At 41.1% G+C, this 21,935-nt stretch overlaps 1 protein-coding gene across 1 annotated transcript in view; it reads right to left on the bottom strand.

Moving 5' to 3' along the window:
• LOC139606752 (astrocytic phosphoprotein PEA-15) overlaps window positions 1-18,548 on the bottom strand; it is a 48,663-nt gene extending 30,115 nt beyond the window's left edge. Inside the window, exon 1 of the mRNA XM_071459077.1 lies at window positions 18,091-18,548. The gene's annotated coding sequence lies outside the window, so the exon portion shown is untranslated. The remainder of the gene's footprint in view (window positions 1-18,090) is intronic.
• Between the last annotated feature and the right edge of the window lie 3,387 nt (window positions 18,549-21,935).

Here is a 21,935-nt window from a genome sequence, read left to right as displayed (position 1 = left end):
ACACACACAAAGTCCGGATTACAGCCTCTGACGGTGTGAAAATAAGGAGCACGTGGAGGACCGCCGGGTTTGATGAAGGATATGGAAACTAAAACAGGCTGCAAGAGGAGGCAAGAATATGCACAATATCAATACAGTATGTGTTGTCAATTAAAAGGTCCATCCATAGTCGGAAGCATTTGTTCATTTGTTCACATCAGATCCTGTCATTGTGTTGTATGATGAATTCAGAGGTGGTAACTGCTGCGAACCCAGCTTCAGATCGACGGTGTGTCCGCCTTGTCCTTACTAAGTCTGTGTCTCCATCAGTTTGCATACAATTCCCATTGAGAGCAGATGCAGCATAATAATAAAAGAAGTTTCCAAATTGTCGAACTATTCCTTTTATAAACTGAGATAATATTAAAATGTGTTTTTCTGCAGTGCTGATTTTCTCCCGAGCATCTATTTAGTTCTTTCTTTGAGGAGAAAACGACATGTAACACTTCAGTGACGTCAGTCCAGGCGATCACACAAAACACATCTCTCATTTTCTTTTCTCACCTCCTCACAGCCTCCAACACCTTTGCTTCACTATCCACCCCCCCATCTTGTTACTTCACTTCCTCCTTTCACCCCAAGAGCATCTCCACCAACTCCCCCCTCTCTCTTGTTCACTCCCATCATCACATTTCTCTTCTTCCCGTCGTGCTGCTCACGTAATATCACACATCCTTTTTTTTCCCTCTGTGTCTCTCTCTGAGACTCTTCCAACATCTTCAGCATCTTCCAGTCTGTTGACAGACAAAATTACATTCTGGGAATCAAAATTATGTAAATCGAGCCTTTATAAAACTCTGTGTGATAGTGTGTTACTATTATTTTTGTCTAAATGTGAATGAAATCGAGATGTTTTCCTTTTCCTGTCAGAGTCATAGCTTTCAGATCTTGTTTCAGATGAAGAAATATTTTAATAGCACAAAAGTATTTGTAACTTATCTTGAAATAGTTCAAGATTTGGAAGTACACTTTTTCGGTTTCTTGCAGAGAGTTAGATCAGCAGATTGATTCCACTCTCATGCCTGTACAGTAAATATCAGGCAGGCAGTGGCTGGTCAGGTTATATTATATCAGAAAGAGTGAAAAAAGCAGAGGAAATGAGTAAATATTGCTTGGTTTATCCATAGAAAAAAGTGTAAAAATGACTTTAAAGAACTTTAACAGGAGTACTAAATTGTTTGTTAGGCTGGAGCAGTGGTGGACACTTTGACTGTAGCAGATGAAGAGGAGTACAGCTTGGGCCATGACGTGGCTTTTCTACCTTGAAAACAACACCGACGCCTCCACCACACGTCCAGCATGTAGTCCCCTCTCTCTTCCTCTTTGTCCGTCTCTCAGCAATATGCAAACAAAGGGAATGAGACGAGCACAGAGGCCAAGTGACACACTTACAGCACACAGACATGCAAAGCAATGCCGACAAAGGGCCCACTCTGACTTTGATGGTGCAGGGTTTGTTTCCCACTCAATTTGCACACAGTACCTTTGCATAAATAACTTAAAGCAGCTGACTGAACAAAAAAGAAGAAGAAGAAGAAGAAGATCAGTTCCTGTTTGGCTCTTGTCTGATCCCAGATGGACCAATGGCTAGATGGAAAAATGCTGCTGGAGCATTTGGGCAAGGCTGGAAAGAGAGAGAGAGACAGAGAGAGAGAACTCTTGCTCACGTGTTTATGTATCATGTCAATGAGCTGATGCATTGCTGAGAGTTTTTTTCTGCTGCTTCCAAACAAGACACAAGAGGCAGTTTTCTCCAGCTACCACCCATCACTTCATCCCCTGCTTATTGTCACACTGTGTAGGTGTGTTTGTATGTTTTCAAGTCTGTGTCTGTATTTGACAGACATCTGCACAAACCCACATTCACACCTTCTGCAGGCTGCTATCAGCGTGCGAACATTGTGATTTCGACAACACTCTGTTGTTGGCCAGTGGTATTTACGAGTGCGAAGCATATGCACCAGTGTTAGCCTGTGAGTCCGGGTTTGTTCAGCCTGCCTATCACTGCCTTTGTAGCAGCTGCTGTTGAGCCTGTCAGATTGGAAAAAAGCTGCACAGTCGGGATGAATCCAAACACATGTTTACTCATTGATCCCCAGCACCTTGACCTTAAAGTGATACTCCCCCAGTATCTACTGTTTAAGCATCAATCACTTTACCACCTGTAAGCTTGGAAGGTGGGTGTAAAACGTGTAGTTTCGTCACAAGTGGAGATGAGAAGCGCTTGAGCTCAGTCCATTACAACAGATTCCAACCACCTCTTTACTGGGCATCAACATGTTTGGAGTGTTGCACGCAGTCATCGATTGACAAAAATAAGTATGAATATAATGCTTCGATGAGGGGCGATTGTCTAGCTCTGTAGAAAGAAGTGCGAGTAGGCTTTCAACAAGCCCTCCAAATTAAAACAACATATTGTACGTGCCCTCCACAACTACACAAATAAGTGGTCAGTCATCACCTGACACCACTATCAACACGGCAGCATTGTTTTTCTGTGCTTTCAAAAACCACTGCAAATGACTGTTTGGTTAGGTTTAGGCACAAAAACAACTACGTTAGGTTTAGAGAAAGTTTATAGTTTGGATTAAAAAAATCTACTCAGTTAAGGTTAGAGGAGCTTCATCGTCACGGTTACATTGATAACTAAATTCATACACTCGCATGTGATGGTTTTTTTAGTCTATTTGACAAAGCAATATTTTTGCAAAATTGCTGGAAATCTGTTGTCATGTTTAATTGGAATGACAATGCGAGCAAACCCAGCTTTACTTGCATAACATCACTCAATAGAAACACAGACCATTAGCAATTGTGTTTTGTCGAGAAAGTTCTAAAAAGTTGCTGGAGACCCAGCCACTGACCAAAATAAAAACTTTTTACAGCCACCTTCAAGTTTGCAGAGGACTTAGTGTGTATGTCTGGGTGAAGCACCTCTGCAACGATAAAACTAATTCTGTAACTAAATTCACAAATGTCCTCACTTTGGAGGATCTTTCCTTCAGTCCTCACAAATATAGAAAGACAAGAACATAAACACACACACACATGCATTAACATAAGAGGAGACATATTATGGATGTAAACAAACGTTCACACCAATATACAGGAACATGCACATAGGTCATTATTTGGGTTTTTTAATTAAACTGTATTTCTTTCTATAGAAAAATGTCAAGTTCACTTCAAAAATCATTTCAAATAGCTACAAAGTCACACACAAACATGAGGACACACACACACGAACACACGCAGTTGCACAGCAGGCCTTGGTCCGGATGCCGGCATTCTCCACAGTGATAATGGGGCTGTATCCTACTGTAATGCACAGTTCACTGAGGCTGGCTCTGCTCCAGATGGAGAGGCAGCGAGGAAAAGGAACAGGATGCCATAACCTCGCCTCACTCAGTGGACAAGAGCCACAGCTGCAGACACACACACACACACACACACACCCCCACCCAAGGATAAGCGGGCCAGAGCACCCACGCCTGCATGAACCCACATGAATGCTTGCATCTACAGAAGACACACATGACATATCTACTGTACACATACACATTAAACAAACACGAGCACACTCAGAAACACACTCGCAAATGTGTGCACACAGCTTTCATGCACAGTGGCCTCGGCACACACTGACATCACACTTTTACACACACCCTGACATAAAGCACACTTCAGAGTGTCGGCTGTAGTCACGGCGCTCCGCTGTCTGACAAGAGCAGAAAGTAAAGGTGGCGGCGTGTTGGAAGCAGCTGAGGAGTGGGAGGAGGAGAAGCTGTCTTTTGTTGTATTTTCATTCTGTGTGCGACAAGAGCTGCAGAGAAACCGCAACGTGTGAGAGGATTTGTCTGTGAAAAGTAATAATGTTATTCCACCCCATTCTGACCTCTGTAGACGAAGAAGCCTCCTCTTACAGTTTTGTACCAGAGCTGGTTCACTCCCTCAGAAACAGCAGTGAAAAACAGGGGTCCCATTAACATCCACAGACATTATTATTATTTTTTTGTTTTTTTAATTCTAATATGCACTTAGTCACTTGTTCCTCCTCCTCCTCATTGCAGGGAAAATACTGTTGTCTTTAAAAAAAATACAGCTTAAAAAAAAAAAAAAAAAAAAAGCCGCAGCTACACCTCTAAATGTTGAGACTATTATACTTTGTTTAAAAACTGTGATGATTTTCTGATGCATCTTGAAAAGGAGACACTCTCTGTTATTGGACAACAAACCGGTGTCGTCCAGGGTGACCTGGAGAAAAAGCTCTGCTTTGAGTTCAGCATCTGGACGAATATTCAGCACGGGGGGGGGGGGGACACAGTCACTCTGCAACGCTCCCAACTAAAGCTGGACAAAGTAAATGTTTGTCATCTTGGTAAAAATCCTAGAAACCAAAGTATGATCCATTACTTTTTGGCTTGTTTGTACATTTAATTAGAATAAATGATTCGCCCTCTTTGTTTGTACAGACCTGTAAGTTGACCGAGTAAGAAAACATGAAAAGTAGATACTGTTGAAGCTGAGCTGATAGCTCAAAGCTGGAGTTAATTTCATGCATAACTCACAGTTAGACATTATATTGATACTTAGAAATGATTTGGATTTAAACATAAAGATCCAGTCCTGTGATTTCTATGATAAGACTGAACTTAATGTGACCACACTGTAGTAAAATTTGTGTCGGTCCAAGTCTGTGTCCATTTCCTGTCCAGAGTTTGGCTACACTGTCAAGTTTACTGGGTTTCCTTCTCCTTGTGAGAGGAATGGGACAAAATATGCAACACATACACAGCGATAGATAGATAAAGTGCCAAGAAACCACAGCAGCAAATCGAATATAAAAAAGTTAAGATAAACTGATTTTAACCCATTTGTCTCAAAAGTACTTACTCAGTCTTTCCCCAAAGGCTGCTGAAGCAATTCAAAAACGCCAAAACACTAAATTACATACAACCTCAAACGTAATCCATTCCTGCAATTACTTCTGATGGATTTTAGTGTCTTCTATTACACCTATCACGAACACTGAAAGGTGCTGCTGCACAAGCACAGATATGAGACCTTGGGTTTCGTAATAACAATTCTATGCCTCTTTGTCTCTTTGCCTCATTTTCTTCAGGAGTCCTGAATTACAGGCCGAGCTTACCTGCTTTCTCTCTTTTATCTGCTGCGATTAAAGGTTTAACCAATACATGTCGGTATCATTATACAGTATGTTCTGATATTCTGTATCCTAAAATCTCAATCATTTGAATAAGTTGTGTTTTACAAGGAATATTTTATCATGCTCTTCTTCCTCCCACAGGTCTGAAATGAAGCAAACTGATGGAATGATTCATCTGAACTGTATGTTTGTTGAGCTGGAAACGTTCATGAAAGAGCTTTTGAGGCACACAAAAGGATAGAATTACAAAATACCTTAAAGTTCACCGTTATACAAGCCGAGCGCTGCGGGTTTGATTTCCAAAAGCACGCCAGCACAATTAAGAGCATAAATCAGAGGTAGAGAGAAAATGTAAAACCTCAGTGCAGGTTTTACAGGCCTCTGATCAGTGCCTTTCATTTTACTGATATATCAACAACTATAATTATAATATTTTGCCATCTTTCAAATTTGGTGGTAAAAGTGTTGGTAACAAATAATCGCCGGATGAAAATGAGTTATTTTGTCAGTAAAGAGCCAAGCAGTGTTTTTAAGGAAGTAAAGATTACTTAGATCTTGAATTGCCATCATTTCAGAGAAGATTAAGAGGATGTGGGTGGAGAATACGTCTATACCATGATCCTTATTCTACACAGTAGCTGCCTGTAGGAACACAAGAACTGCTGCTGCTGCTCTGAGGGAGGAAGGAGAGGAGAGAGAGGGGAGGAGGGAGGGAGGGAGAGAGGTAAGGAAAGGAAGGAGAGCAGGATGAGGGGAAGGAGAGGAGGAAGGAGGGGGGTGGGGTATAGTCTGAGTCATCGTCAGTTACAGCCATCATCTAAGCCAAAGGGGGAGAAGAGACAAGACACACACACACACACACACGCACACACACACACACACACACACACACACACACACACACACACACACACACACACACACACACACAGGAGAGGCAATCTTTAATGGCAGCTTCTCCTTCTCTTTCACTAACGGGGACATGGAGTCAAATGGTCAGGCACTGTGGGGAATGGCTATCTATATTGGAGCCATTGACCCCTCTGTAACACACACACACACACACACACACACACACACACACACACACACACACACACACACACACACACCATCAAACAGCCCTTTGAGGACCTGCCAAAATGTCCTTGCAACGTTTCAAACGACACTGGTCCACACAACTATAGAAAGATGTGTATGTGTACACACACACACACACACACACACACACACACACACACACACACACACACACACACACACACAAGTGGGCCAGAGTCCCCAACCAGTCCATTAGAGATTAAACAAGTTGTTCAGTCTCTGTTCCAGACTCCAGGCGTAACTCAAAATTTCAGATTACTTTGCCTCTCTCTCCCTCTCTCTCTTCCACTCCTCCTCTATTACTCTCGCCGTCTCTCTTTCTGTCGCTCAGCCCTCTCTATTGTTTCCATTAGTGGATTAAGCACGTTGGTACCAGGGAGGAAGATGGGTGCAATTCAGAGAAAATGAAACTCCGTCCATCACCCTGCATCTGGGGGACATGAGACATCTAATTGGCCTGCTTTACCTGCAAGCCTTTGTCTCCTCTTCACATTATGGCTCTGTTATGGATTTCTATAATAACGCAACAGTGGATGAATTCACTGCAGGACTCCATGCGCAGTTCTGCTATTTTGCCTCCACATTATTGAGGTAATAACTCACAGTTAAATGAGCTCTCCCGCTGGCAAAGTAGGACTATGGGGATATTTATGGACATGTTGCTCTTGCAACCTGTTGATTGACAAGAATGCCATGCCCAAGATTGCTCCTTATATTGCTCAACAAGACTAAGAGACTGCAGCTCTGCTAGCAGTTCTGTGAGGCTCTACATAGGCACAACTACATAGGGAGCTAAATGCTAACATCACCATGCAAACATACTGATGTTTTGCAGCTATAATGTTAACCATGTTTACTATATCAGTACAGCTTTAGGCTGATCATTAGTCTTGCAGGTATTTAATCATAAACCAAAGTATTGGAAATATTCGAATTTGGATCAGATGATGGTGCTATATGGTGAGCTAAGAGATCTAAGTTGTTTCAATTTATCCAGTGAAGGACATTGGAACGACATCTGTACTAAATTTGATGGCAATCCATCCAATAGTTGTAGAAACATTTCATGCAAAAATGGAAATCTGTAATATCCTCAGGAAGCCCTGAATATTCGCACAAAATTTTGTGCAAACCAATCCAGTAGATGCTGAGATATTTCACTGGATAAGAAAAACTCTGGTCTGGAGGTGGCACTAGATGAGAAGCCAGGGGCTCACCAAAATCATGTAGATTCATCCTCTGAGGACCATGAATGTCTTTGTCAAAATTAATGGTGTATTTGTTGTGGTGTTGCAACGATCCTAACGTAGCTAAATACCACATTACTTAGTTATTTCTTTGATTCTTGTCAAATAAAACAGATTCAGATTATTCTTTCTTAAATTCTTAAGAATATTTTTCAGATATGTTCTGTAGAGTAATGTTACACAAAGAGCAGCTATGCAGCCATCACAATATCCACAATATACAGAACATGGAATAATCCCAGGGATGTTGCTGCTTTTTCACTATGTCATTACCAACACATGTGAACTGATTTTGAAAAATAGTAGTAGCAGTAGTATATAATCATGAAAGATCGCTAATTACCCCCTTGGTTACCAAATTGCTTGCCTTAGCAACCAGTAAGGCTTACAGCTCTGTCATCTCACGGTAATTATCAGTATGGCTGAAATGTCACTTTCATCACTAGAATTCCTTGGATTCAATTACTGCTCATGTAATACAACCATTTAAGACCCATTTGCTCTATTACACATCCTTTCTCCTAATGTGAGACTATATGCCGGGTGAGATCTTTAAAAAGGACCATGGCAGGGTTATTTACTGTTTTCCTCGCATTTTCTCATTTTGCTGATGCTTTCATTCACATCGTCCCCGTAACAACTTTCTGTCTGTGCTTTGCCTTTCCTCTTAATGCTTAAGTAAAATTGACTTTCTTTCTTGATAGTTCCCCGCCTGTCCAAACTCCGCCTGAAACACTGTCAAGAGAGCATCAGTGCAGTGCTGTAATGACTAAGAGGGTTTTTGAAATAATGGAGTGCACATACAGTGGAGTATGAGTCAGTCAGTCTACTCAAATATTGAACTGCATGGTGCAGACTGCAGGAGCCTTTCACAACACACAGCTACACATCATCTGGAGGCCACAATGGAGGTCAACGGTGAGGTCACTACAGCTCTGAACAATTGACAACTGACAGTGACTACATGAACACATAATCTTTTACCAGCGTCTTTCCTCCTCTGGTTCAGATAAACCTATAAGTACCTGCACATAAACAATTTTCAAGTCAACTTCCAAGATGGCGCCATCCCTTAAGCTTTAGGTAAACCAGTGAAAATAGTACAAAAATCTGTGGTTTATCTGACATCTATGATGGCCTCCTCTGCACAAAGCAAGACATTAAGCGTCCTTCTTGGATCACTGTAGCTAATCTGTCCCAGTTCTGACACCAATATTTACATCACTGTATAATTTGATGCTACGGTAATGGTATGGTTCTGTTGATTTCTGCTCATTGTCCGAACTATGTCCTTATAATGGAAGTTGTGCCAGTCTATTTACTCCCCCTTCTCTTCATTGTGCACAGCACCTGAAGAAAGCTCAACCAGTTTTCCAGATGGTTTAATGCATTGCTGCTAACTTCAATAAAATAAGCAGACAGGCTAAGGCAGATTCTAGGACAAGTTAGACATGGATTGAAAATGTTATTTAACTCATCAATAAGATGTCTTTAAAATGCAGAATACTAAGTGCTGCAAAGAAAGAAGCATATGTGAAACCAGACTGAAATCAAACAACAAGAAGGGCAGATGTGGATTATGGGCTGCACGTTGCCCACCTCAGGTTGAGTTTCTCTGAAAACTCTGTGAAAAGGTATTACATAAAAGCTTCTAGCTGAGCCTTTGTGTAATGGTACAATGCATTAGTGCAAGCTGCAATACCTCAAGCACTAGGTGGGTACACAGGTCCCCAGAGGGTTACATAAACAATATACCGGAGCAAGTTTGACGCCTGCATCGCATTTTGTCAGTTTGAGTGGAAGCGGAGGAAAATGTTTGTGTGTGTACTCTGATTTTTTTTTCTCTGTGGCAAGGAGGTTAACCTGATTCCCGAGGCTTTTTCAACCACACATGCAGTACATGAACATGCACACAATCCTGAGCACACAAACACTGGAGAAGAGGATGGGAATAATAACATTAAGGCAGGCAAAGACACATCCTGGGCTTTGACTGATGGGTTCAGGAAGGAAGCTTCCTTCAAGAGGCAGATACATGGATAGATGGTTAGGAGACATCTGTATGGAGGAAAAACAAACAAACAAAAACCAGGAAATGCCAGAAAATAGGGTTTAAAAGTATATTTGTAGCTGCAAAATGCATTTCAGCAGCTTGTGATTCTTTTTCATGAAGTTCGTAAAGACATCTGTGGCTTTGAATCACCTCAACAACACAGAGTGCCTCATCAAGGCTCATCAGAGCAACTGTTATAGACCCGTACTTTCCACCCATGCCACGAGCTTCTTCATCATGCACACAAAGATCCGTCAACAAACAAAGAGCAGATGAAGAAGTGCAAACACACCAGACCCCCCCAGAAGGCACTGCCAGTTTCTCCACTGCACCACAGGCCGAGTCCCCGTCTGTCGCAAAAACAAAAAGTGGCCAAAACAAAAAGTGGCCAAGAAGTTAGCTGTGCGTCTCTCTCTCTCTCTCTCTCTCTCTCGCTCTCTCTCTCTCTCGCTCTCTCTCACCTTCTCTCTGATTTCAAAACATGAAATACAACAGTTAAGGGAAATCTAGTAAACACATTGTTTGCCTTACTATAATTGCACTGTAGGCTGTGAAGGACAAAGAGGAGCACTGAATTTTTTATAGTACTTTTTTATAATAGCTTTTTTTTAATAGTTTGACATTTTTGGGAAATACTTTTATTTGATTTCTTGTCGAGAGTCACTTCAGAAAATTGATAGCACTCTCATGTCTGAACTGTAAACATGAAGTTTCAGCCAGGACATGGTTAGCTTATTTTAGGGCAAAGAGCTAGCGTACCTTTGTCCAAAATTGATCAAATCCAGCTACAAGCTAATATAAAGTAACATGTTATAGTTTCTTCAATCTGTACAAAAACCAATATGTACAAACAACTGCCACCAGTCTTTATGCTAAGATAAGCTAACTGTCTTCTGTTTATATTTAAGAGGCAGATTATCGTGTGGAGTGGTATCGATCTCATCGGCTGACTCTCAGCAAGAAAGCAAATAATAATTCACAAAATGTCATTTTTGCCGTAAAAATTCTAAATCTGACATCACTGTTGGTTGCTAACACAATTCACAACAAACACAAATGTCCACTGATGTACACACTGACTGACAAGGGTGAAAAACAGTTGGATGCTGGGACTTTTTCACAGTCAATTTGATGATTAAAAGTGAGGTGAGAGAGACAGGCGGATAGAAAGAGAGTCAACACTTTGAGGTGACCTTTGACAGAATATCCTGTAACACCTGAAAGACACACACACACACACACACACACACACACACACACACACACACACACACACACACACACACACACACACTGCAGCACTGTATTCACCTCTCTCCTCTCCTGCTTCAATCGAATCAACTCTTATCAAATCCAATCAGACCAACTGGGGCGTTTCATTTGGAGTTGCGCAGCAGAGTAGATTATGCAAACGAACAAAGGGGAATGGCTCGAATCAAAGTGTGTATATGTGTGTGTATATGTGTGCACATGCGAAACAGAGAGAACGTGTGCATGTCTATGTGTTTGTGCATGACTGTGCTTCAGTCCATCTGCACTGTTGCTGTTTTTCGTGGCTCTACCCGTCTGTGTAGGCTTAGGTGTACTGCATGTGTGTGTGTGTGTGTGTGTGTGTGTAAATCATTTCATCCATTATTCTGGCCACTGTGAAACACAGACAGACTGGGCTTATGAAAAACTTCCACAGCTGTGTTAAGGCAGGCAACACTCCTATGTCTCTCCCTCCATCTATAAAAACCAACAAAATTTCTCCTGGTTTGCACAGAACCACGCTGAAAATCACACCTTCTTGCATCCTCGCCGATACGTTTGCTGCTCTGCCCCAGAAAGAGGAAATTTGAAAACTCTGCACCGTGCTGCGTCTGCATGGATGCAATTACAACACAGAGCAGTGCAGATGATTCAGATAAACACCGTCAAACTTGGAAGCAGGCATTAAAAAGTAGCTTTTTGCTGGTGTAGGCGTCACTTGTAGCACAGCAACCAACCGACCACGCAAGCAAGCAGTTGCTGGAGGGATTAAATTTGTGGTATCTTCTTTTTTTTGTGTGTGTGTGTGTGTGTCCATGTGGCTGCAGCCTGAGAGGGAAATGTTTAACCTCTGTGGCACTGGGGAATTTAGAATAAATCAATGCACATGCTTCAGATATAAAAACACTGCACCAAGGTAAATCTCTCCTCCGGGTTAAAAGCCTGGTGAATTATCACTTGCTGCTCATTTCCTCTGCCCTGTAACATATACTTATTTTTTATGCTAATTTTCAAAGTAAACATCAACATAAGGAAACTGCCAAATACATTATCCCACAAATGGAACAGTACAAATTCATATACTGAAGCTAGTGGGTGGATATGGATGACAAAACACACCTAACAGAATAATCTTTAACGTATCTAGAAGATAAGAAATGGAGGAAAATCGGAGTATGAGCAGTGATGTAACTGGAAATACAGACTTCCTCTTTAAGGCATCACTTCCTGCAGAGCGTCCAGTATAACCCAGTAAAAACTGTGTTTTGTTAGAGATGTTTTTAAAAGCAGTGGAGGAGGAAAGCTTGGCTTTGTGTGCTGGTTTCACTGTAGCACTAGTCCTACTCAGCCCTGTTTGCGGTATCACTTCCTGTGACCTCAGTGCCTGAGACAGAAACTATGGTTTCCTGCGCTGCTCCACCTGACACACAGCTGCCAGTGTTAGGACTGAACCTGAGTCAGAAATTTTCAAGCCCAGCGTAGTCAATTTAGGACAAATGTCTGGTAGTTTAGTAAAGTTTGTCCCAGAGCTGAGTGTCACAACAGCAGACAAACATGAGTTGTGTTGTGTTTCCACAGGAATTACTGTTGTAGTTTGGTCATTTTGACACAACACTCACTTGGTAGTTTCCAGCCTGCCATGCTATTATCTTGCATTCCTTTGTAGACAATGACACAGCTAAAAAAACAACAACAAAAAAAAAAAAACCTCAAGCTCAGTGGTTTGACTGATAAGATCTGGGTTGACTCATGTCAGCTCAGCTAATGACTCAAATCATCCACATTTAAGGAGCAATGGTCCAAAGAATATCATTGTATGCTGTGGTGTTAAGTATTTCATGACCAACCCCTTAAAGAAAACACATTGACCAAAAGTCAATACAACTACAGTGTCTGCATAATTTTGGGTGCATAAATAAAATCACAGATCATTTGTAGCCATTATTATGCATCTCAACTTTGGCCTGTTATGACAGAAAACACCTACTTTTACCCTCCATTTGCATTTATCTGACTGGACATCTGGTATCATCTGCAGACCACTCATATTTGGACACTTGGAGACAGCGGAAAAAACACTGTAAACACAACACTGATGTATTATCCCCTTACAAAGGTAATATGGTTAACTTTTTAGCAACTTATTAACACATCCAGCATGCATGTAACAACATTAGCATTCTTGTTTCTGGCCACATAGTGAACATGAAGCCAATATTTGGTCTCTTTTCAGCTCTGCTTCAAGCTTCACCAACTCTTGCGGGAAATATCAGGCTCTTCAGCCGCTGAATGTTCCACTCTGTTTGTCAGCTAGTCCCTAACTTTGGCTGCCTGCCGTCTTATGCTGGGAAAGTAGTGGCTTCGTGGGTTTTTAGAGCTTTTTTTTTTTTTGCTGAAAACACCTCCCTGCTATGTCTGGAAACAGATGAAAGTTGTGAGCTGACTAAAACAGTAAAGCTGCGAGCCAGAAAACCAAAACAATGGCCTGAAAGATGCTATAAAGCCCCTGCAGAGAGGAGGGAAGGGGCTTTATTGATATATTTTTTAATGACTTGAAATGGTAGCAGATTTACCACAATGCTTTTGCAAAATATTTGTCTTTATTATTTTACCTTTAGTGGTTTTTACTCTTCCTGAGGCCCACATAACCTCAAGTTGTTTTGCTAACTGCATGTCTGGAAGAAACACTTCCCTGTTGAGTTAGGAACAGTTTTATCTGTAAATGGAGACTTAGAACACAACTGAGAAAAGTGGGCGGCAGCGGAGGACAATGTGAGCGAGCAGCCGTAGAACAGATTACAGGCGGTGATGTAACACCGCGTAATGACACTGACCCTCTGTAACTCATAGCTTCCGGAGAGCCCAGCGCACACATGGTAAAAGTAAACAAACGCACAGCGGGGGGAAGAGATGGGAAACAAAAGGAAGGGATAGTCTGACAGTGACACATCTGCTCCCTCTGTGTACCAGGAGGCACGTCAGAGGATCCACTGCTGCAGGAAGTGATGCCGAGACTTAATATCCGAGTCCATACTTTAAGACCACACGTCAGCGTGATGTGCTCTTAATTACCCAGTGTGCTGTGTTGACCTGCATTGTTCTCAGGTCAAGCCAATCCTGGGCTTTATTAAACACTGGATGTCAGAGTGTTAGCGTAGTCCAAAACTGATCTAATGACGGTTTGCCTTGGTTTTTGTGATGAAACCTCGACTGACATAAATGCATTTCTGCGTTAAATCCTGAATATGAACAGAGTTAAGAAATAAATTCAAAATAAATACTACATATTAGCAACTTCAGTGACAAACACAAAAACTCCATAGTGAGAGCTCCTTTTGGGTATTGGGTTTGGTAAATTGACTGGGTAATTAAAATCCAAGGCTCCCTTCCTACAAAAGTTAGAAAAGGTTTGAAAAGCTTTCAGTCCACTCAGTGACAGTTGTTGGAAGCATTGTGATGCCCCCAGACAAAGGCCAATGCCAAATACATTGTGGCATTGTGGTTTTGACACATACACTACTTTTCCAACAAGCTAATGGAAACATAACTCTTTTCTGTGCCTTAGATTTTATGTCTTTTTTTATTTTATTTTTATTTTTTTAACGAAATATTGTATTCAACTCGAAAGTTCATAATGTCTGAGCCTGAAGTGCTTTACAAGAAAATTACATACACTGTCAGATTCAAAAACAGCTAGATGTTAATTAATACAGGGCTGAGCAATATATCAAATTAATTTGATTAATTCATATTAAGCTGTCACAAAATAATCTGCTTGTTCTTAGTTAATGGTGTGGCTCTAGGGACGGTTGGTTCACTACTTTTGGTCCAGACTGAAATATCTCACCAACTCTTGGCTGGATGGTCATGAAACTTCACTGAGACATTGATGGTCCCCAGAGGACGAATCCTACTGACTTTGGTAAACCCCTGGTTCTTCCTGAAGCAATGCAGGAGGTCAACATTGTTTGATTTCAATGAAATATCTTTACAACTATGGGTTGAACTGCCATAGATGTTGGTACAGATATCCATGCCCTGCAAGTGGTGCCAGTGTTTAAGTATTCTTGCTTGTTTTCATTATGTTTTAATCTTGCTTCATTATGGGGAGAACATTTAAAAGCATGAATCATCCCTAAACTTGCAGCTGTTAACTGGCCATGTCAATCCCAGCAAGATGAAGTCAGAAAGCTAAAGTTATTTGTCAGTCCAATCTGTGATGTCTAATACCAGATGAAACCAAAAAGGAAACAGATCAGATGTCGAGTGAGTCTACTTTCGTCTGAACGAGGTTTCGATTCCTCATTTTCTGTGGTTGCAGAAGTCACTATACTCAACACCACGTTTTCATTTTTGGTAAACTGAAGTGAATTTATAGGTCCCAGTTTGCGGTAAAGAGACGGTCTTCCTGGCACTCAAGATAACACTTTGGTTGTTGGGCAGAAGCCTGTAGCTACAATTAGCATTTTATGGCTATGGTGAGGTGATTAAGTCCATTCTATTCTATTCTGTCCTCTTCTATTGTCTGTTGTCTGGCAAGTGTAACAGTAAGCAGCTTGCTGATGAGGGAGTTGTGAAAGTTGACTCTGAAGTGTCAAATCCATTCAAATGCACTAACATTTCTCTTTTGTTTTGATTATTTCAAGTACCACCAGTTTAACACTGATCCTCCACGAAACTGTGTTTGACTCAGCGCCTGCAAACAGTCAACCACAAACATTCCCCTGGTGGCGACGAGGGGGTTGTTTGAAGGAGGGGGCAACCAACACCACAGATACACACAGGAGGAAGTGAACCCGACAGAGGAAGCACATTTCTGCTGCGTAGCCCAGTTGTTTCTTTCTCTGTCCGAGAAGACAGATCGATATGTATCAGAAAGGAGAGGAGACCAGCTCCCAAAAAGCTGAGTCAAGGCGCGCACACACACACACACACACACACACACAAACACACACACGTTTGCACTTCTTAACTTGTGGGGACCCTAGCCCCCAGCATTCACACCTACATGCCAAACTCTCTTGGTTTTAACCTAAAACTAAATCTGTCAGTCTTAACCCTGAAACTGCTATTTTGAGACAGCCAAAGACATGTCCTCAAAAAGTACACTCACATAAACAGACACAGGTTCAGTGCATGGTTTACAAGGACGCTTTACTGTTGCTAGCACTTCATGTAAGGCTCTAAACTTGACTAGAATTTCTTCCATTTGTGTTTCAATAAAATAAAGCAGATTCTTCCCTGCTCTGCTATGCTGAGATTGTTTAACAGCTTGTAAAAGCTGCACAGTGCAGAGGGAAGATATGACTGGAATGCAACCTCACAGGAAATGGACTGACAGCTGTCAGGCTGCACAAGTGTTTGTGTACAGTTTGTGGATACACGCACTGTATGTGCGTGTCACACGGGGTCACGATGCAAGAGCGCGACACTGATTAAACACACACAGCTTGCCTCGAGTTAGAGCTGGAACTGTGAGTCGATCAACAGAGAATGAATCAGCAGCTGATTGATTACTGTTTTAATAACTGCTTTATTGTCTTGTGTGAGAGTGAACTGAAAATGTTTGGCTTTTATACAGTTGAGGTGCTCTGGGAAATTGTGATAAGCATTTTTTACTATTTTCTGACATTTTATAGACCAAATGCAAAAATTTCCAGCAGGTTAATCAGTAAAGAAAATCACTGTGACTTGCAGTCTGCTTCAAAGTAAGACTAAAACACAGACTTAACAAAGTTCTGCCTTATTATATACACTAAAGTATGTTAAAATAATCTCAATCTCAATGGCTGTTCTATTTAATGTGAGAATATAGATTCCTAGGAATTTACATTTATTTTTTAAAGCTATTAAACTAATGTAAAAAGGTCTTAACTTTACAAAACAGGCTTTCTTTGCTCATTGTTTCTTTTATACGTTATTTTTTATGTATAGCAATGTGAGCTGCCCTGTTGTGCTACCTTGCCTTATCTTTAACAAATTCTACATTAGGTTTGACAAAAACATTGTAGGGCTGAAAAGTAGACGACAATATTATTATAGGATTACTTTTGTGACACTATTAAGGGATTAAAAAATACTACTGGGATATTAGGTGAAATCAGACAGCTATCAGCAAAGGAGAGGAGTTCCAGTCACCACCACCCCTCCTTGAACACATATACAGAAGTGTTGGCCGGCCAGACATCCATTCATAAAAGACCCACCCCTTCCCCATCCGTTCATACACACACACACACACACACAGCCATCCGGGACGGTCACAGGTGGTCAGCAGTGCTTTATTATTGCCTCTATCCTCTGACTGAATTTTCTGTGGGTTAGAGGCAGAATGTTCCAGATAATCTGGTACAGAGGAACTGCAGTGATCTTTACAAATACAGATACAACCCAATAAAAAGATCCCAAACCCAGGAAACAAACTCCTGCAGGCTAATGCCTTACAATACAATATAGTAACTAATTATAATTCGGTAGGAGTGGATATAACACAACCACTACATCAAGTCTCTATAGAAGTATTATGGGAATTATTGGCTGGGACATAATGAAAAGGACACTAGATACATGAATGCCCAGGGCAACACTAAACCCAATCCAATTAGTTTAATCAATGGTGTGTTAAATGCCCTCTTGAGAATGGGAAATTCACCAACTTGCCACTTCACTGACAAGTTCACGACTGAGTCGTCCCAAGTCAACAAGGCAGTGCACAATTCACATGGCTTGTTACTTCACAGTGCGTTTAACAAAAATACACCCCAAAAGGAGGCTATATTTACTTTCTTTTTTAATTTTTCTTCAAACTTGAAGCTATTTGGGCAAAATCTCTTTCTTGATAGTTTTTCTTCCCGATGTCTATTTGAATCATTTTCATCCCGATGATTTCCGTTTTTAAGCTCTTATAGCCTGTTGTGTACAATGAACACCCCATTTCTTCAACTTTCCCCGTCTCTGAGCAATTGACCTATTTGATGCCAAAACAAGCCGGATAACTACATTTTACAGGCGCGCTGTGAAGTAGGCGAGAGTCTCACTCAGCCGTGACGGTGACGGTATGCGAGGGCAGAGATGATCCATATCCATGAATGGAGGGGGCAGATAGACTCCCGACACGGACCAATTAATGAACTACACCCCGGGGGGTTAGTCTTAGAGAAATGCCCCCCCAACCCTTTCGAAAGAAGCGTTTTGCATAGAAGAAAAGATAGTTAGAGATGTAGGCTACTCACCCCGGGCGCAGTAAAATGAGTCAGCTACAGACAGGGAGAGAGATGCGGGAGTCTGCGGGAAGATAGTCTCCTCTGGATCTCGCAGGAGGGGGGGAAAAAAAAAAAACAGCTCTGTGGGAATTTTATTTTGACCTAAAAGAGGACAGACGTGCTGCAGGAGGAGGGGGGGGGGTGGGGGAGAGAAAAAAGTCCACTCCGTCAGTCTCGGTGGGTTCGGTTGACTTTTGCGGTTTCAGGTCGTTCACTGGTGGATTTGAGTCTTGTTTCACTGGCGGAGGGAGACGCGCAGGGCCGTGAAGGGGACGCGGCTGAGATGAAGTGTCAGTCAGTGTTTGGGGAGAGTAGAACAGAAGTGTCGTGATTCCTCTGCGTGTGTGTGCGTCCGCCTCGCTGTCCGCTGCTGCTCTGTAGCCGGCTGCTGAAACGTGGAAACGCCTTTTCCTCTCTCTCTCTCTCTCTCTCTCTCTCTCTCTCTCTCTCTCTCTCTCTCTCTCTCTCTCTCTCACGGTTAAGCACGTTGTCTGGTTCCTCCAGAGATCGTCTATTGGAAACAACGGCTCACTCCGTCAATTAAACCACTCCGTGAATGAATGAAAGAAAGGATGAATGAAAATTTGGTCAAATTCTGATTCAAATTCAGGTCATTTTATTTATTTATTTATTTATTTTTTAACTGCTAAAAACACATCAACAGTCACACAATAATAGGTCTTTATGTATAAACACTTCCTCGAAAGAGCAACAATACATCTCGCTTCCCCAAGCCTGGTTTACTACCTGGACACAATGCTAACAGGTTTTGGTAATTTAATTATTTGCAAATTTGTTAGAGAATCTGCATCACTAAAGTACAACATAAACTGCATTGTTAAACAATTTTATGGTCTTGTCTTGTAGTGGGGCACTATCAAAATCTAGTTTTAAGAATTTAATTATCTCAGTTGATAATGTGCTCAGTTGATACATGATCCCAATGAAGTTTTGTTTAATCAAACTAACAAGAAACTAAAAAAAATGCATTATTTTTATAGTTAGTATTACACACAGAGTACACACTGTAGTCTATACAATGGAGAGTTTAGTAGGAAGAGAGGTTAATATTTTTCATAACAGATTCATCAAGCCATGAATTTGCCCTGGCGTTTACTTCACACTCTCAATCTCATGTCAAAAAATACTTTTTTTTTTTTTCAATTATGCTGAATAAAATTTGGGCCTGGGTTGACTTAATTAGGACCGTTACAACTGACACAATAGAATACAACCTATAAAAAAAAGCTAAAGTGATTTAACAAACTTGTCTGTGTAGGACTGTAAAATTTCTGACATTGGCAACTTGTGTACTGTTCTGATGCTGCACATCAGTCAAACTGCAAATGGAGTCACACAGCCAATCAAACGTCAAACTTTTCATCTACATTACACTAAAAGAAATCAAGCAATTTCAATATGCATAACTTTCTTGAGTATCTTCATTTTGTAATTTTCCAGTGTGAAAACAATGCATATTCAAAACCTGCTGAAAGTATGAAATTGGGATGCAACCCCTCTTGTAGTGTCACTCATGTGACTGTGACCAGTTATAGAAATTCTTTAAGTGACCTAAAATGATGTTTTATCTTTCCAAATTTCTTTGATTTGTCTTTGCTTTTATACAGTATAGTCAGGGCCTATCCCAGCATGCACTGGAAGGAACTGTCTACATGAAAGGCATGCGTTTGGGCTGTGGGAAAAAAGAAAATGTGGTGTGGCACTCAGAAATGTCGGACAATCACATTTTATCCAAGGCTGCTGACAAATATTTATTTTTGTTTGTGTATTTTCTGTTGCCCTTGCTTGAAATTTGGGCCTCAGTAAAAAAAAAAAAAAAAAAAGGGCAGAGTGAGAGCTCTTTCTGCCATCCACCTCTGATTCTGCTGGTTCTCAGACACACACTCTGAGCACACACTCTCACACACTTGCACATACACATTTTTCAAAGCTGATGTCACCGGCTATCCGGTCTGCAAATCCCTCCTTCTGTTTCTTTTTCTCCATCACAACACGATCCAAAACACCCCCAACGCCCCCCGCACCCTCCAACCCCGACTCCATTCTTTTAAACATGACAGTGAGCCAACAGGAGCTGGGTGGCTGGATGTTGATCCCCCAAATGAAGTTAAATCATCCATCACAGCCCTGTAGCACAATTAACATGGATATAAGTGGGACAAACACTCGTTCAGAAACAGAGTTCAAAACCTTTCATATGACCGTTTCAGATTTCTAAGTGGTACAGCAGAACTTCCAGAACCAACTTCCTCCTTCTGCATGCAAGTCAGACATGTACCACACCCACCTGCCTCCTGAAATGTGATGAATGAATCTAGATAAAGTGAAAATATTTTGAGTGAGGATTTCCCACTACAACTCCCAGAATGCCTCCTCACAATCTCCGGAGAAGATTCCTGAAGGTGTTCCAGTCACTTGATGGTTTTGGGTTTAGACACTTGCATTCTGGTTAACTGGGGCTACTGTATGTTATGGATTTCTACCTGTGCGAGTGTTGAATGTTGTTGCATAGTTTTATGTGAGTTTAGAAAAAAGAGCCTTCTTAGTTACTGAACATACTCACTCACCGCAACATTGATGGTTGATCTCAGCATGGAGAACAATATTTTGATAGACAAACCTGTTTGAAGGTCAGACAGCCATAAAGCCAGAGCATATGGTCAATAAGCACAAATCTGAGAACTGTGATACTGTTTCGAGTAGATTCTCTTGTCTTTGAAAGGTCCATTTCTCCATCCATTTTTGATGCAAAATTCTTCAGAGGTGCTCACATGTGGGTGTGAAGTGCACAGCTGCTTTAGCTCTTGTGAAGTGTAACTTAAACCCTGGACATTCTCAGGTGTTGAGGGCTGAAGGGGCCACAACCACACAGGAAGCCAGTGAAAGAAACAGTTCTGCTGGCAGCAAAGGCTAATGACTTCTAATGGTTTCACATACCTCAGGTGTGTGTGTGTTTTCTCCTCATTGGTAAATAGACTTAAAAACTAAGGTGAGATGATCCAAACAGATGTATGACACGAAGAATTTACGTTCTTTAGTACAGGATGACTCAACTGAAGCTTGACCCTGTTTTAATAACTTCCCTTTTTCATTTTGATGTGAGATCTGCAGTACTGCATGTTTTTAAAATGAATCACTCTCAGTCCTATTTTGTGGTCTGGAATTTTCCAAAATTTTGCTGAGCATCTCATGACCTTCCATCTTTATAACTGTGCTTCCTTCTCATCAGAAACGCCAGTTGTTGGCCTGTAACTCATGACAAGGCAGATCTTCACATCTCCGGACATGAATTAGTCTTTTGTTGAAAGGTCTTTGAACCCGAGGCGAAGATGAAGTCCTTTTTTCTCCACAAATACACAGGCATGCATGCTCAAGGGCACGCACCCCCTAGTGTAGGCCTATACACACTGCTCTTAAGAAAGTTTCCAACTGTATAGACTTTTTCTTAACCTGTTCACGACCAAACTATGTTCCAAACACAAAAAAGTAATGGTGCATTTCCATTCTAAATACACTTGAAAATCATTAGCAATACAACAAAAATGGTTAAAATACTTAAGTATTGTCTTTTACTTTTTAATTTTTCTACATGAGTGGTTAACTCATATCAATGAATAAAGTGATACTTTTTAACACACTGCATATGTATTTTGTATTATTTAAACAAAAGTAGTGATAAATAAACAAGGGGCATTAAGTAAAGATGTATGGTCAAAATCCATAATCAATAAGATTGATGATTGTATCATTAGCAAATCAAATCAGAGCAATCAAAATAAATAAAAAAAACAATA

Source organism: Trachinotus anak, unplaced genomic scaffold, assembly GCF_046630095.1.
Source record: "Trachinotus anak isolate AG129_WGS33_773 ecotype Australia unplaced genomic scaffold, CSIRO_AGI_Tana_v1 ptg000023l, whole genome shotgun sequence".
Lineage (NCBI taxonomy): Eukaryota > Metazoa > Chordata > Actinopteri > Carangiformes > Carangidae > Trachinotus > Trachinotus anak.
Note: the sequence above shows the minus strand (reverse complement) of the source record. Positions and strands in the feature narration are given on the sequence as shown.